General features: G+C 45.8%; 1 long non-coding RNA gene across 1 annotated transcript; it reads left to right on the top strand.

Annotated features, from left to right (window-relative positions):
* Positions 1–5,360: 5,360 nt before the first annotated feature.
* Positions 5,361–9,791, top strand: LOC118661967. The gene is made up of 2 exons (XR_004969550.1): positions 5,361–5,727; positions 9,495–9,791. It is a non-coding gene; the product is annotated as an uncharacterized LOC118661967 (long non-coding RNA).
* Positions 9,792–17,213: the final 7,422 nt, after the last annotated feature.

Below are 17,213 nucleotides of genomic sequence, written 5' to 3'. Positions count from 1 at the left end.
TGCATCCAAAGTGAGATTCCTTAGGTGTTAGGTCTAACCTGACCTCCCTCCCCCCACTCACTTTTCTGGTTTGACCCTGGTCAAACTAAGATCACACTAGACGGCAGTGCCAGATCCAATGGAAAGTAGGATTTCCGCAGCTCCCAAACCACATCATTGAGTGTGCTAGTCACAGGAATTTGGCTTTTAATTTGCAGGTGATGAGAGGCTAATGAGATGACAGCAGTCAGTAGGAATGACAATTGCACTCAATTGCACTGGTAGCAGTGATTTTAGATGGACTGGAGGTGGGAGACCAAATCTAGGCAAGAGGTGAAGGGAATCTGATCTGGTGCAGGGGCCGCGGGAATGAAGAGGGATGGAGATCAAATTCACGTGACTAATTTACCAACTTGCTACTATTTGATAGCATTTTCCTCCTTTACCTTATACTTGAAATCAATGCAACTTCCAAAAAGGAATCCAGAAATTAATCTCCAGTTTCACAATCAACCCTTTACAGAGCCTGCCTTATCCTCCACCTAATTGCCAAGCCTATTTATCTATCATAATGATGACGATGATGATGATAAAATATAATAATTAAAAAATAATAATACAATAGTTATTTAGACTCCACTGTGTGCTGGCCCTGTGCTAAGCATTTTGCACACATTTCTTTTTTCATTTAATGCTAACTGTGCCATTTGTGAAGTTAATGTCTCTGAGCCCCAGATCCAGCCCTCTATACCCTGCTTTGTGATGCTGAAATGGGGACTCTACATACCACATTTCTGCTTTGCCAGATGGTTCATGTTTGGCTCTGCCAACAGGGGCAATAGAGGGAGGCTCAGGGCTGGGGAGGGAGAAGGGACCTGCTGCTTCATGTCTGCTTCCTGTTTCCGTTTCTCTGCAGGAGCGCCTCTTCGCCCTGGCCTTGGAGCTCATTCCAGTAGCATAGTCAAATCCAGTTTGCTATTTTTCAACACTCAGAACCAGCCTCATCATGCCCATTCAGGGACGTGAGTGCCAGCCCAGCAGTGCCCTCTTCCGAGGTCTGAGTCCCAGCCCTGTGTGAAGCCTTCTTACATTTCTAATTTTGAATACTTTCAGATCCTCCCCTTTTTTCTCCCAGCCCCAAGAGTGGTAGGTACCTTCCCCAGTTGCTATCTCAGTGATACCTTAGACCAGTGGTTCTCAACCTCCCTAATGCCGCGACCCTTTAATAAAGTTCCTCATGTTGTGGTGACCCCCAACCATAAAATTATTTTTGTTGCTACTTCATAACTGTAATTTTGCTACTGTTATGAACCATAATGTAAATATCTGATATGCAGGATGTATTTTCATTGTTACAAGTTGAACATAATTAAAGCATAGTGGTTAATCACAAAAACAATATGTAATTATATATGTGTTTTCCGATGGTCTTAGGCGACCCCTGTGAAAGGGTCGTTCGACCGCCAGGTTGAGAACCGCTGCCTTAGACGTTTCTACGCTTTCCGTTGCCCTGTCAACTTTGTACCCTGTCAACAATCCTTTATATTTAATTCCTCCTGTTGAAATAGCTGGTATCCTTTCTGTCTCCTGCTGGACACTGACTGGCACAGTGAGGTAAATATTATTCTTTCCTTTTCATACATAAGGTAACTCTTGCTTCATATTAAGAGAGACTAAGTAAGTAGCCCAATGTCATGCTGCTGATAATTGGATTCAAGTCAAGATTCACACCCCCTTTCCCCTCAGAGCCCTAGTCATAACTGGTCCGGTCTCTGCTTCATTTTGACTCTTCACATGTTGCTCACTTTCACGGTCTTCTCTCCTTTGTGACTGAGGTACAGGGTGCAGGCCCAGGGGGTGGGAGGTGGAGATGTTGCCGGTGCAGCCAGGTGGGAGCAGAGAGAGGGCTCAGCCGGTGTTGCTGGTGCCACATCTGCTGTCACGAGTTCAGGACTCCATATCCCAGGAACCACCTTAAAGCCTCCACTGGGAGTTCTCTCTCTTCAGCTTCTCCAGGCAGCTTCAGGCAGAGTGAAATGGAGCATCAAGGTGGGGACAGCTAGCGGCCTGGGGCAGGAGCAAGGGTGGCTGGTGGGAGTGAGCAGGCAGTGGGGTCTGCCTGGAGGCCTCAGTGTTTGGCATATTTGTTTGGGAGGGAAGTAGAGGCTTTAAGTCTTTTTAAAAAATATATATTTTATTGATTTTTTACAGAGAGGAAGGGAGAGGGATAGAGAGTTAGAAACATCGATGAGAGAGAAACATCAATCAGCTGCCTCCTACACACTCCCTACTGGGGATGTGCCCACAACCAAGGTACGTGCCCTTGATTGTGCCCTTGGCCGGGATCGAATCTGGGACTCTTCAGTCCGCAGGCCGACGCTCTAATCACTGAGCCACACCGGTGAGGGCGAGGCTTTAAATCTTGTTCCTCCATTAATAAATCATCCCAGAGTAATGTGGTTCTGCTTAGCACCAGAGCTGGACTGCCCTTCTTTCAACAAAACAAACAGAACAATGCAAACAGTCGTCCTCTCAGCTGCCAGCTTCCAGCCCTGGGAGTCTCCTGCAGGTCTCAAGTGGCTGTGCTCTGGGAGAGTCTAGTGGAGGGGGAGAGGAGTGAGCCTTGGGCCAGCTGCCCCCACTCTGGCTTCTGGGCAGCGTGACCTAAACCCTCCTTGTGGGCTCCTCAGCAGAGCCTGAAGAAGGAAAATGCCAGTCGTAGCACCAGGCCAACCCCAGCCCGCCCTCTGCCTCGTGCCCCTCTTTTACCCCAGCTGACTCTGGGTGAGATGATGACCTGCCATGTGGAAGGTGATTGGCAGTGGTGTGGCAGCCAGGCTGGACCCTCTTGTCACTCGCAATGGCTTTGCTCAGATGTCATGATTAAGAGAGAGAGGCTGGGAAGATAGGTTACCTGCAAATGACCAGGAATTGTGGGAAGGGCCAGACTGTTCATCAGGCTCCTGATGTTGCTGAACAATATTGATTGAGCAAGCCAAAGTTTGCCTATGGTGTGCCCGGCACTGGCGTGAAGGTGCTACCTTAATTCTGATAACTTGCACAGCAGGACACTTGGGTAAACACAACTCTCACTGTTGGCATTGTAGATTCATCTATTTATTACAAGGGTTTTCTGGGAGCTGGAGGTAAAGTGTCTTGAGGAAGGGGTATCTTCCTTTCCAACTTGCATATTGGCACCACGTGGGCACTATTGGTCCACTGGGACCACCGCTTCCTCACACAGGCACCCCTGCTCTTAAGATCTGTTGGCATCTGTAGGCACAAGAGCTGTTTTCTTTCCTTTCAAAGAGGGAATTGGGGCGGGCGGGGGGGGGGGGGGGGGAAGAAGCTGCTTGAGGAGGGAAGATGTGGAGAGAGTGGTGTGACTGGCATGCTCTCCATGCTTCATCTTGCTTGGAGGACTCTGAACCCTGGTCACAGAGCAGATGGCTAAAGCAGATCAAAACTGATCCATAAATCTTGGGGCGGCGAGGTGCGGTCAGTGACAAGACCCTGGGAAAGGGGCGCTTTTCCTGTCTGTATGGCACCCAGGACGTTTCGGGCCCCTGTGAACTGCAGGCCTCCAGTGCAGCAGCCTGCCCCCTTGGGGTGGGAATCCTGCCCACCCAAGGAAGGGTGGTGGCAGAGAGGTTCCCGGCAGCGTTGTAGCACAGACTGGTGGGCACCCTGGCTGACCCATGCTCACTGTCTTTGTGGGCATAGCTACAAACCTCACAGACTTTGGAGACAACCACTAGGCAGCAGCTGGGAGACCTTTGAGGGGAAGCCCACAGCCTGCTGTTTTTCATTCACCAAATATTCAGGGCGTGTTGAGGGAAGTGTCACTGGCTATTTCATCCAGTGTTATCAGGGAGGTCCCCTCTGAGGAGGTGACATTGTCTTTCAACTGACTCTAAAGAGAAGCCTGACATAGGAGAGGGGGCATTTCAGGAGGAGGAGCCAAGTTCAAAGGCCTGGAGGCTGGAGCATGGCAGGCCGCTCTGTGTGCCAGGAACTGCACCACGTTCAGTGGGGCCAGAACCATGGGTCCGGGGAGAGTGGTGGTGCAAGAGAGCTAGCGGGGGGGGGGGGTGGGGGGGGGCAGGACCTTGGAGGTCCTAGAGCAGCGGTTCTCAACCTGTGGGTCGCGACCCCTTTGGCGGTCTAACGACCCTTTCACAGGGGTCGCCTAAGACCATCCTGCATATCAGATATTTACATTATGATTTATAACAGTGGCAACATTACAGTTATGAAGTAGCAACGAAAATAATTTTATGGTTGGGTCACAACATGAGGAACTGTATTTAAAGGGCCAGAAGGTTGAGAACCACTGTCCTAGAGGGCCCTGGGTTTTCTCAGTTGAAACAGTCATTGAGGTTTGGAGCCGAGGAGTGCTATGGGCTGAGGGATGCAGATAAGGTTCCTAAACCAGCAGCCATTGTAGGCACTATTCATATCCTGGTCCTGAAGCAGGGAAGCTTTTCTGGGCGAATTCAAGAAGCCAGTGTGGAACAGAGCGGGGATTTGAACCTGAGCAGGAGCCATGCTCTTTGTCACCGATGGCCACTGCCTTGCCGTTGCTGAAGTAGCTCATGGTGCTGTGAGAACCTTTTCCTTCTAGTAGATGTGACAGCATTCCCCCCACACCCCCACCCCGGCCAAGGGCCAAGTCCTTGCTGACCTCCCAGGGATTTATTTCTCTCTGCAATCATCCTTCCCACTCCCGGAACGCCCACCTGTCTGCGTTCTCTAGGGGATGCAAATGCCTTTGAGTGCAGGATCTTCTCTCAATGTATCGGGAGGCCCTCCAGGGTTCCAGAGATCTCGTCCCACTAAAGCCTGCACATTTATTTAATTAAAAACCAGCCCCAAATGCTGGGGCTTGGGAGACTGCCTGCCTGGCAATACACATCTGTAAATCCTATTCCTGCTGCTTCCAGCCTGACTGTCAATACCCCGAGCTGCAGCTTCACTGGCAGTGTTTTGGCCATTTTGCTTCTGGCTCAATGGGTAGTAAGAAATAAAAATGAAAAGTGGTGGAAGAAAAACTGGATTAAATTTATTTAAAGCTTAACACAGCTCAGCTCAGGGAGAGTGGTTAAGGACTTCTGGTTTTTCCCTGTTATGTCTGACTTGGTCCTTTCATTCCTAAACCCAGGCCCACAGGATCTGGAGAGCAATTTCTTGCCTTTGATGACTCACCTCTGGCTCTGAAGGTGGTGGGGAAAGGTGAGTCACCATCATTTCAGAAGCAACAGTTGATGGAAAGAACCTCGGTTTTGCTATCACTGAGGCAGTGATTCATTCCCAGCCCAAAGCAAACACCGAGCCCTGACAAGGGCTACTCATGAAGTTCTCATGGGACAAGGAGCAGGACATCTGAGAGGGAGTGTATTCTCGGGAGCCAGGATGTATGGCTGCCATGTGTCATATGAATCTGAAGTCAGGGCCTCGGGCAGCCTGAATTCTCCAAAAGGACTGGCACATTTCTTAAGGGTTACTTTGCCTTCCTGGTCACAGCAGCTGTAAGATGCAATAGGAATGACTGCAGTATGCCAAATAGCCCCAAATGCCACAGCCTCGGCCTCCTGAGCTCCCCAGAAAATGCCCGGGAGATCCATTCGTGAAGTCAACTCTGAGACAGGTGAAGTCCCAGAGCTGGTGGTGATGCTGCCTGGATCCCAGGTGGGACCAATGCAACCAGCTGGTCTTCTGAGCGGCCCCAGGAAGGCCCATTGCAGGAGGGTAAGTGAGGTGGAGCTGGGAGCTCCTTACTCTGGGGCAGCAGACACCTGTCCATCCTGAGGACATTCTCATCCTCTAGTCACAACACCAGCTTCCCTAACCCCACATGCTATGACCAGTCAGAGATTCCTGGCTACTCAAGGATGTTAAGAGTCCATTGCTTTTAGGCCAGCTTTTTAAAAAAATATATGTATATTTTTATTGATTTCAGAGAGGAAGGGTGAGGGGAAGAGAGAGATAGAAGCATCAATGTGAGAAAGAATCGCTGAATGGCTGCCTCCTGCACACCCCTAATGGGGATCAAGTCCGCAACTCAGGGAGGTGCCCTGATCAGGAATCGAACTGTGGCATCCTGGTTCATAGAGTCGATGCTCAATCACTGAGCCACATCGGCCAGGCTAGGCCAGGTTTAAGTTTCCATCCTGCCCACTGAAGAGCTTTGATTCTAATTGGTTGGCAGGGGCGTCTGCAGTGCTCACTGCAATGGCTGTGGCTGTGCACTGGGATGATCTCTGTCCTTTTGTTCACACAGCACACAACACACATGGGTGCACATACCCCCAGTCTGTATCCACATGTACACACATAGGGCTTTCCAAGCAACAGGACGAAACCAAATGTGTAGATTTTTTCTCGAGTGGGGGTGGCTAGACAGCCGTAAAAGGTAAGATTGTTTCATTAACTTCTTGTTTTACCCTGCATGCAGCTCTGTTTAAGTGGAATTGTTTTATTTTTCCTGGGAGCATTCATGGGAAAAGACCTGGTTCTCTCCTGTGCTTACACCTGTGCCTTCTTCACAACACACTCCAGAGTCTCACCGCAAAAGACAAGCTCCCAAGTGAGGAAGAACAGTTATCTCTTTGGAGTGTGATCCCTTCATGCAACAGATTTTGCACTAAGTACCTACTATGTGGAAAATCCCAATGAAGCTTCTGAGGATGTAAGAATGCATAAAATATGGTCTCTGCCCCTGGTAAACAAAGATAAATTTCTTTGTTAGTGATATGGAAGATAATGATAGATATTTATATTTCACTTCTCAATAGATAACTTCACAGACCCAATCTGAATGGGACCCCTTTGCCATAGACCTTTTTATAATCCGGAGCCTTCTTTCTGTTGGGGTTACGGTGCCATTGCAGAGCAGGAAACTCTTTCCCATATTTTGTAAACTTATGCCGAATGTGGCCCTGGGGCAGAAGTGATTACAATTAGCTCCTATTAATTAATTAAGCCTATTGAAGTGCAGAAGCAGTGCAGCCGGCTGGCTTGGAACACCACCCAGAGGCCCACGAGGCCTGGGTGCCACAGCAGGGCCATTGTTCTGCCCAGTGTTGCCTTTGGCTCCCCCTTGGCATCGGTACTTAATTGCCTCCCAACTGAGTAGGTCTGAACCTGTTTACTGAGCCTCCTTGGCAGGGATGTAACCAAATGTCTCCAGGCCTCCCCAGCCTGTGGGGGCCAATTAGATCACGTTTTCACTCAAATTGTTTGCTAGCTGATTGCTCCACCTGCATAACTCTGGCCCTCCGTGCCTCCCCTTTCTCAAAGCCTCTCTCCTTATTTGGGGTGAGTCAACAGGATATCTCAAGTATGTTCAGAAACCGTTTGCAGCTCTCAGAGAGTGCTGACTTGTTGGTCATTTGAAGCTGCCAGTCTGCTGAGGCCCTGTGTGAGCACACCTCTGCGTCATTTGGGACCTTCCTTCTAGTGCTGCAAAGTTGTCCCTCGGCCCCTGCCCCACCTGCAAAGTGACACAGAGCTCGTTATTTCCTGCCATTCCTCCTCTACACCACATTCCTTGTACATGAAGGACAACACCCTCACCCCACCTTGTGCCGTTTTTCATATTCTGAGTTCCAAAGCTGTGTTTGAGGACCCAACATTCTCTTGTGCAAACAGCTCCTCAGCTTCTGGCTCTGGTTTCACTCCCCTAGAGGATCAAGCCTTGCTAGGCCTATGTTCATGGTCTTGAACAACATCCTTCCTTCCCCTTTTCCCTATGTCCCCACCCTCATTCATGAAACTCTTCCTAGCTCCTTCAGCTGAAAGACACGATTATGCAGGTCCACCATGTTAATAAACACTCCGAATCTGTGGGTGGGTCTCAGGTGTCCGACCTCTGCTTGGGCTTCTCTGGCCTTGCTACAAGAAAAGCATAGAACCTCTAACATGCATATTCCTTTCTTTTTTTTTATCCTGATCTAAGGATATGTTTGTTTGTTTGTTTGTTTTCATTGATTCTAGAGAGAGAGGAAGAGAGAGGGAGAGAAACATCAGTGTGAGGGAGAAACCTCAATCACTTGCCTCCTGTATGCTCCATGACTGGTGGGATCAAATCTGCCACCTGGGTATGTGTCCTGACTGGAATCGAACCTGTGGTCATACTAGCAAGGGCCCATGCATATTCTTTTTTTATGGTATCCAACAGAAAGCAGCTTATAGCTTGTTGGCAGCCAGGTCATTCAATTCCTTCTCCTTGATTTCCCCACAGTTTCCCACAAAGATCATATGAGATAATGTGGAGCAAGTATACTTAAATTGAAACTGGTCATGTCAGTGTAATAAAAGGTTAAACCATTACTGAATGGCTATTGGCCATGACATTTATTAGCATTTATCTAGGCATCCACTCAAGCATATTTATTAAGCACCTACTCTTTGCTGGGCTCTGTTCTAGACACTAGAGAGAGGGTAAAAATAACAAGAAAACCTCAGATGGTGACAAGGGCTCTGCAGAGAGCTGAGTTAGGGTGATGAGATAGAGGGTAGCTAGGAGTCAGTCTCCTTTGGACTCGGACACCAAGGAAGGGCTCCCTGAGGAGGTGATCGCAGATTTAGAATGAAGAAGGGATCAGCCCATGAAGATCAGAGGAAAGAGGATTCCTGGCAGAGGGACAACAAGGGCAAGGGGTTGGGGCGCAGTCCATGAGCTGGGATGATGGAAAGAACGTAGGTCTCCTAGGTAAGGGGAGGTGGTGCCAGAGAGCTCAGTCCGTGGGCAAGAGAAGGCCTAGATGATGGAGGGCTGTGCAGGGCAGGAGAGGCATTAGTGCTTTGCTTTCAGCATAATGGGAAGCAATTAGAGTTTGAAGCAGGGGAGCCACATAATCTGATTTATGTTCTAAAAAGATAGCTTAGGCTGCTGTGGGAGGAACGGACTCTAGTGGAGCAAGAGAGGCAGCAGGAAGACCAGGCAAAAGCCTGATGTGGTAGGACGGGCGAGAGAGGATGGTGATCAGGTGACTGTGTCACACCTGGAGAGCAGAGATGCAGAGACAGACTGGGGGTCTTCGGAAGCAGAGCTGAGGGGACTTGCTGATTGCTTGCATGTGGAGAATGAGGAAGTGATAGGTGCCAAAAGGATTTACAGACTGGCAGCGGAAGAAACCAGAAGCCCCCACCAGCTCAGGATGTGGGTGGCTCAACTAGGGTGGTTGTCAAAATGTCTGGAGGGTGGTTTATTCTATATTGCAGGTACTGAAGAAACATGGAGAAAACCTGCTAGACTAGAGGAATCGACTGGTTTCAGATAAAACACACATACACACACACACACACCAGCTTTGAAAGCAAACCATAGCCAATAGCTTAGAAAGTCAAATAACTTTAAAATAAGCTAGGGCAGGTAGAGTGCATAAAAGTAGCCAGCATGTTTACCCAATAAAATACCCGCTGCAGTGGGAGGCAGAGTTCAGGAGCTGGGCTGGTCTTGGCGATTTCTGATAACAGTCTTCACGTTGGAATTCAATTTGTTTTACTTAAAGGTAAACCTGAGTGCCTGTTCTCATGGAGACTGCCTTCCCAGTCTATTCTCCAAGGACCTGAAAACCCAGACCCCAGAGGAACATTCTGCATTGCCAAATCCATTATGCCCCGGTGTTTGCTGACTGCACAAACACACCTTGGTGGAAATATGCAAAACCTCACAACATAAGGACCATATGGGAGCTCAGGGAATTTACAGCTCCCTGGATTTTATCACTGTACTTATTCTTTAATTAAAGACAATAACTACTCCTTACAGGTTCTTATTGACAAATAAAAACACGGATGTCGCTCAAGTCTATGACGTGATCATCTTTTCCAGACTGGGAGTATCCAGCACTAGGTGGTTAAGGGGACGTTTTCCCGAAGGCCTGAGCCATTCTTCTAATTCTGTCTTAGTCACACACAGTTACTCATTACCTGAAGGGCATGAAGAGTTTCTCCCTGGCTATCGTACATTTTGTGCTGCTTTGTTAAGCCAGGAAAAATACAGACGGTTGAGTCATCGTTTTCAATTAGTTTTTCAATTTCACCTGGAGCAAAGTTTTATTATATCCATACCAATTTTATTGCTTCCCATGTTACTCTGATTATATACTTTGCAAGATAATTCAGCCTTTTGCTTGAGGATATCAATAATACATATTGTAAGTGGGGAGTAGCATTATCAAAGTACTCTTAAACAGATGTGAACATGGAAATACAGCAGGAGTTAGTAACTCACATTTGAGGTCTATAGAGATGTGACAGAGGAAAGGAGAGTGAGACAACTAAGAACCTTGAAATAATGGCAGAGCTTTGTTGCCTCTGAAGAACTGCTCTATACAATTTTCAAATCTAAGGTTTATTTAGTTCAACAGATATTACATACCAGCCCCATTAGACAGAATAAGTACATTCAAGCAGTTAGTAAAAGAAATATCTTAAGTACCGCTGAAGTGTAGAACACTGTAGATACCAGGGCCCTGTCTCCGAGGAACCTTTATCTCATTGGGTAAAAACAAACACACGAACTAGTTTCAGGACAAAACAAGGTGGAGTGTGAGGTGGGATAAAATGAGAAGCACAGACAATATGTGCTTGGAAGTCAAAGATGTAGAAATAGTGCAGCTGAAGTCATCAGATTCCTGACCTCAGCTGATGATCCTTGTAGGGCAAGCATGCTTTGGATGGGAAAGACGGAGTGACAAGGCACTCCAGGCAGTAGGAGCAGCACATGCAAAGGGACTACCTTGGGAAAGATTAGGGTGTGCATGCCCAGAGAGGGGCTCACCTGGTGAGAAGATTTGGTGGGGACACATTGATAAAAATGGAGCCTGACACAAATCATGTCACTTGCTATGATAGAAACGATATCCTTTCGGAGGCAGTAATGCCTCAGCTCACACTGAGTCCATGTGCAAGTGTGAAGGAACTTGGTAACAAATCATCTTTCTTATCTATACTGTATTGGCAAAAGTCAGGCTGGAGCTAGACAAGTTGATAATAAATCATCTCATTAAAGGAACTTGCTTCCCAGGAAGAAGAATTGGGATGGACTAATACATATTGAAGTCATCTGAGCAAAGGAGGGGCAGAAACCACCAGATGGTAACAGATTTCCCTACCAGTCCTATACATTCATTTCCTGCATTGATGAGACTTGACCTCAAAGGGATTAGCTCTTCATTTTTGGAATTAAAAAAATAATCTCAATAATCAGGAAATTCCTTCGGTTCAGAGGGTTCAATTGGCTTAAAACCAGAAAAACATCTCTAGAGATTGTCCACTTCTAAAATTACCAGGGTCATTAATTTGCCATGTGTGGGATCCTGGACATAATTATAAAGCTCCAATTTCTTCATCTTTAAAACACTCAAGTGTCTCAGAAAGTGAAAGATAAGATTCATTCTCTCATTCACTTGCTCTCACTCTCCAACTAGAATAATGCAATGAATATAATCCAACATAGTTTCAAAGCTGTGGTTGGCTCTGCCACTTGCTACCTGTGTGACTTTGCACAGATATTTAACTTCTATAAGCTTTGGTCCCTTCCTTTTAAAATCTTCATAATAATACCATTAGATAGATGTATTATAAAGATTAAGACAACATGTGCAAAAGACCTAGCACAGAGGCTAATATTCAATAAAATACAGCTATTTTTCTTAAAGTCATAGTTAATTTTGTGAAGCATTTTTATGAATTTTACACTAACCTTTTATGGTAAATACAATCATTACCAGTTTTAGCGATGAGAAAACTTTAGAGATAAAGCTAAAATATACTAAATCTAGGGACATGCAATAGTAGAAGACATAATTGAGGTGCCCGTTGAAGGACCACTTCAAGGGTATTTAACCTCTGCTCTAGCTGTCTTTGTTAGTGAGACACACAAACTAAAAGAAAACAAATTATAATTGTATTTCCTATAGTACCTAGTGAGGCCTCAATAAATGTGGTTCCTTTCTGAATCTCGTTAGGTATCTGGCCAGAGCTCTAGGTAACACTGGAAAGGCGATTCTCTACCTCTGTGCTGTCCCCTCTGGCAGCCACTACATGTGGCTATTGAGCACTTGAAATGTAAGTCTGAACAGAGAAGTGCTGCAAGTATAAAATACATGCTGGATTTCAGCAACTTAGTGGAAAAATATGTAAAATAGCTCATTGATAATTTTAATTAATTACATGATGAAATGAAAATACTGTGGGTTGACCTAGCTGGTTTGGCTCAGTGGATAGAGCGTCAGCCTGCGGACTGAAGGGTCCCGTGTTCAATTCCAGTCAAGGACACATGCCCAGGTTGTAGGCCCGATCTCCAGTGTGTGTGTGTGTGGGGGGGGATGGTGGAGTGGGGGGGGGGGCACGTGCAGAAGGCAGTGAATCAATGATTCTCTCTCATCATTGATGTTTCTATCTCTCCCTCTGCCTTCCTCTCTGAAATAAATAAAAAAATATTTTTTAAAAAAGAAAATATTTTGGGTATGTTCAATTAAATATTTCATCTAGTTCTCATTACTTCTTTTTAATGTGGTTACTAAAAAAAATTCAGTTGAATATATGGCTCACATTTGTGGCTACAATATATTTCTATGGTACAGAGAAGCTCTACCAGATCCTTTGCCCTTCCTCTCCCCTCTCCTACCTCCTCACCAGGACTCTCAGATCCTCTGTCTGATAAGCCGGGACCTGCTCAGTTATGTCATGCCAGGGTGTTAATGATCTCTCTCTCCAAAACGTCTACTTTTAGAAAAGGTACTGGGAGTGGAGGTTCATGCTCTGGGTTAGAGAGAGATACTAGGGCAAGGATCACAATTTTAAAACTTAACAGGTTGTCAGGAGGGTACCATAAAGTAGACCAGGTGTTGGTGGCAACAGAGAGTGGCGAGAACTGTGCCAAATCGAAGAGCATATTCCTGATCCAAAGGAATCAGCCACCATCCAGCTCTAGCTAATTGTTGCCATATTGGATTTGGGCCCAATGTGGCCAGGTCTTTTGATTTTTCAAGAGCAGCCATAAATCTAGGTTCTTATGTGATGTCTCCCAATTTTTGAAGATTTGCAATGAAATAAAAACTTTTAACAAGCATTATAAAGGGCCTGTAATGCCTGTTTTAGGGCTCTGGCCAGTGTGGCTCAGGTTGCAGGCTCCAACCCTGGTAGGGGGCATGCCGAACATAGCCAAAGGATGTTATGCCTCAATGTTTCTGTCTCTTTCTCCCTCTCTTTTCCTCTCTCTCTAAGAATTAATAAATTATTCTTTATAAAATAAATCTCCCTTAGGGCTCTATTTGGTCCATTTGGCCTCAGTTTTTTACCTCTTTATTTACCTATATATGAGGCCCACCTGATGTGGTAAACTGGACAGAGAGCGCTTATAACATAATAGGCTTTGTCTCTTGACATTTGTAGAGTTGGAAGAGTCTCTCCCTTTATAGATGAGATACTGAGGTCCAGAGAGTCTAAGTGGTTCACCTACAGTCACATGTTCAGGGCAAGAGTATGAGGTTCCTGATTCTCTATTCATTGAACCCTCAAAACAGCAGACAGTATCTTCTGTCTGCCCCAAGTTTGCCTTTGAGAAAGGATCTTGAACTGAAACACTCTGCCAGGCATGTAAGTGAATCATAGAGCAAAAGATGCTGTGCCCATACTAGCCCTTGACTGGCAAGGGGAATGGGACAAATGGTAGGTATCCTTTGTGAATCTCTCTCACACACCATAGCATTTATTCTACCCCCAGAGTGAACTGAAATCCCCAAACAACCCAGGTGGAGGAAAACAATCACAATGCTGAATACTCCTGTGATTTATGAGCAAGTATACATTCTAGACGCCTGAGTCAGGCCCCAGGGGGAGGAAGGTTCCTCATTCTGCAGTTGACATGGAAAGATTCCCATCTGGGACATTCCCTATAGTAAATGTGTGAGCCCTCTTTCCAGTTCTAAAGGGCGAGTGGCCCAACATAGGAGAAACAAATGCAGGAATACAATCTAGCACTCACTCAACACAGCATTTGTTCTTTCTGGCTTTCATTGTGCAAATACATTTTATAGTACTTAAGACTAAACTTCCTGCTTATTGGTAATAGTTCCAAAACAAATATGAGATTATGAGTAATTTCAACCCTTCTTTCTTAAAACCTGGGACTTTCCTGGGTGAGACAAGAGGACCGACCTTTTCCAAATTATCCAGGTTATAATAAGAACGCAGAGATGACTGGAGTTAACTTTTCAATAAGTTATAATACATAGCTTCCAGGGCTTTTAGGTCTTGAAAGCAATTTCATTTCTACTGTGCTATTTATTTCTGTCTACAGTCTAATGAGACGGGAAGAACAGATTTGGTGTCCATATGTTAAAGCAGAGGAAATGGAGTCCTGGGGGACTCTCTGACTCACCTAGATACTGACACGGCCAGGTGTCTACTGGTCCCAGTTAGGTTTCTTTCTATTAGATCTAAGCAATGAGGACTGGAGCCATGTGCAGCTTTCCTTCCTGGCACTGTGGGAGTGAGTTGCAGATGGAGGGTAAGCATCTTAGAATTGCTTCAAGAAAGTGCAGAGGACACCTGGAATTCAGTGTTTTACCAAATTCACTCAACACCACACCCTGGTGCCCAGCACAATATGGGCTACTGGTAGTTTCTATAGAAACATTTGTCAAACGAAGTCTCACATTCTCATGTGGACTAACATACCCCTTTTTTAGCCTCTATTTTTGTGTTTTTAACAAGGAATAAAGTACTTATTTTCACACCATCACATGGGCCACTATACATGTGCTTTGCTGCTTTAAAAAATAAATGTAACAAATCCTCTGTAATAAATTATTTGACTTGTACTAGACCCTGTGACAGTTACTTATACCAGGGAAAATCCTTTCTGCATTCCATAAATCTCTACAGACCCCCCATTATGCCAAGCACTATTGCAGGTCTTGGAGATATGAAGCAGTTTGAAGTCCCTACTCTCTTAGAGCTTATGTACTGTAGGGGAGAAGAGAGGTAATAAGCAATATGTTAAAAGTACAATATATAGTACATTAGACAGAAAATAGAGCTAAGAAGAAAAGAGAACAGCAGGGAGGAGAGCAAGTAGCATAGCTACAGAACCCCCATTTCGGTAGGATTTGAGTGGTAGCATTTGAATGAAGGCCTGAAGGCAGTGAAGAATCAGCCATGTAGCAGAAGAAACAACAGGTGCAAAGGGCCTGAGGCAGGAGCACTTTCAGCGCAATCACGGAAAATGGAGGAGACTAAAGAGTCTGGCGGAGTGAGGAGAAGATGGTGGTGATGAAGAGGTAACGTTTAATGTGGGCCTTTTGTGGAGAGAGGGAAGAAAATCTATTCCAACCTCCTGATAATATTCTCCCATTGGGCAGAAATTACTCTCTAGCTTTCTTCATCTCTATACAGACTACACATCAGAAAAGACCACCCCCAAATCCCAAACATGGTCATCTCTTTGGCACATTCCATGGCATATTATTACTTCTTAGTGGTTGTGGCATACACTAGCTCAGAAGGATAAGCAGAACAGACTAGATTTGTTTAATCAATTCTGCTCCATTTGCACTCCCCCCTTACCACAGCCTAAGACCCTAGTATTTCCCCTCTGGGTTACTGGGGAAGCCTTGACTGAGCTCTTGTCCTGCCTCCAATGTTTGTAGCCATCCTATACACCTGGCCCAGATACCTTCCTAGTACCAGGAGTTCTGGGGGTCCCATAGGTTCCTGGGGAAGGCAAGAGAAGGAGGCAATGATTGGGGCTCTGAACTCCCATCCCCACTTCAGCCAGAGCATCCCTTGTTTATCAGAAATAAGTATGATACTTCTATGTAAGACTTCATTTGTGCTCCCAAAATTGTAACATCACTGACCTAAAGCACAGCTTACATACTAGTAATACCGCTCTGTCACATTCTTGCTCCAAAACCTTCAACACCCCTTTGCCTCTGAAATAAAGCCCAAGCTCTCGAATAAAATGCAAGATTCTTACAGTGGCCCATAGGCATGGCACAGTCTGGCCTCTCATGGCCTCTCTGACTTCTTTCCCTCCTCTGTCCCCCTCACACAGGACCCTCCAAGTACACTACCAGCTCAGCCTTTTGTGCTGACTGTTCCTTCTGCTAGGAATGTAATTCTTCTGCATATTTGCCTGGCTGACCCCTTCACTTCATTCAGGAATTCAGTCAGTCCTGTTCAAGTGTCATCTCCTTTTAGCCACCCCTGGCCACCCCACCTAAAATAGCACCCAATTTACTCTCTATTTTCCAACCCCAATTGATTTTGCTTTATAGCACCTTGTTACCTGACATTGTATTATATATTTATTTGTTTACTATTACTATACAAGGATTATAAACTCTATGAAAACTGGAGCTTTGTTTTGTCACTATTCTATACCCAAGCATTTAGTATAGTGTCTGGTGCATAATAGGTACTCACTATTTTTTTCCACAAAGCACCTATTAACACCCTCAAAAATGATAATTTTGCATAGCATAATTGTACAATGTTATTCTAGATGACATAGGTGTGAAAGAATATTTGTATAGTAAAGTAAGGAATGAACTAAGGATGACATTGCAACTCATGCATATTCAGAAATAAAATAAAGATCAGAAGCATAATGATCCTATCTAATAATAGACAAACATGGTAATTAACCATACCTCTGCTACGCTTCCCATTGGCTAATCAGGGCAATATGCAAATTAACTGCCAACAAAGATGGTGGCCAGCAGCCACGCAGCTGAAGTGAACATGAGGCTTGCTTGCTCCAGTGATGGAGGAAGCCAAGGTTCCCCACCTGCCGCAGCCGGGCTCTGAGTTCCAGTCTAAGCAACAATGTTGCAATTATAGAAGCTAAACAAACCCCAGATATCTGCTTTCAGCCAGCTGGCCTCGGAGCTGGAGCCACAACAAAGTTTCAATTACAGAAGGTAAATAAATCCCAGAATAAAAAAAAAAGAAAAGAAAAACAGGAGAGACTGGGAGCTTCAGCTGCAGGCTTGGCCCACCTGAAAACAGCCCTCAGCCTCTCATCCAGGCTGGCCAGCACCCCAGTGGGGACCCCCACCCTGAAGGGGGTCCGGGCAGCCTGCAAACAGCCATCAGCCCCTCATCCAGGCTGGCCAGGCACCCAAGCAGGACCTCCACCCTGATCCGGGACACCATTCAGGGCAAACCAGCCAGCCCCCACCCGTGCACCAGGCCTCTATCCTATATAGTAAAAG

The sequence above is a fragment of the Myotis myotis genome, unplaced genomic scaffold (genome assembly GCF_014108235.1).
Source record: "Myotis myotis isolate mMyoMyo1 unplaced genomic scaffold, mMyoMyo1.p scaffold_m19_p_8, whole genome shotgun sequence".
Lineage (NCBI taxonomy): Eukaryota > Metazoa > Chordata > Mammalia > Chiroptera > Vespertilionidae > Myotis > Myotis myotis.
The sequence above is the reverse complement of the archived record's forward strand: the minus strand, read 5'-3'. Positions and strand labels throughout refer to the sequence as shown.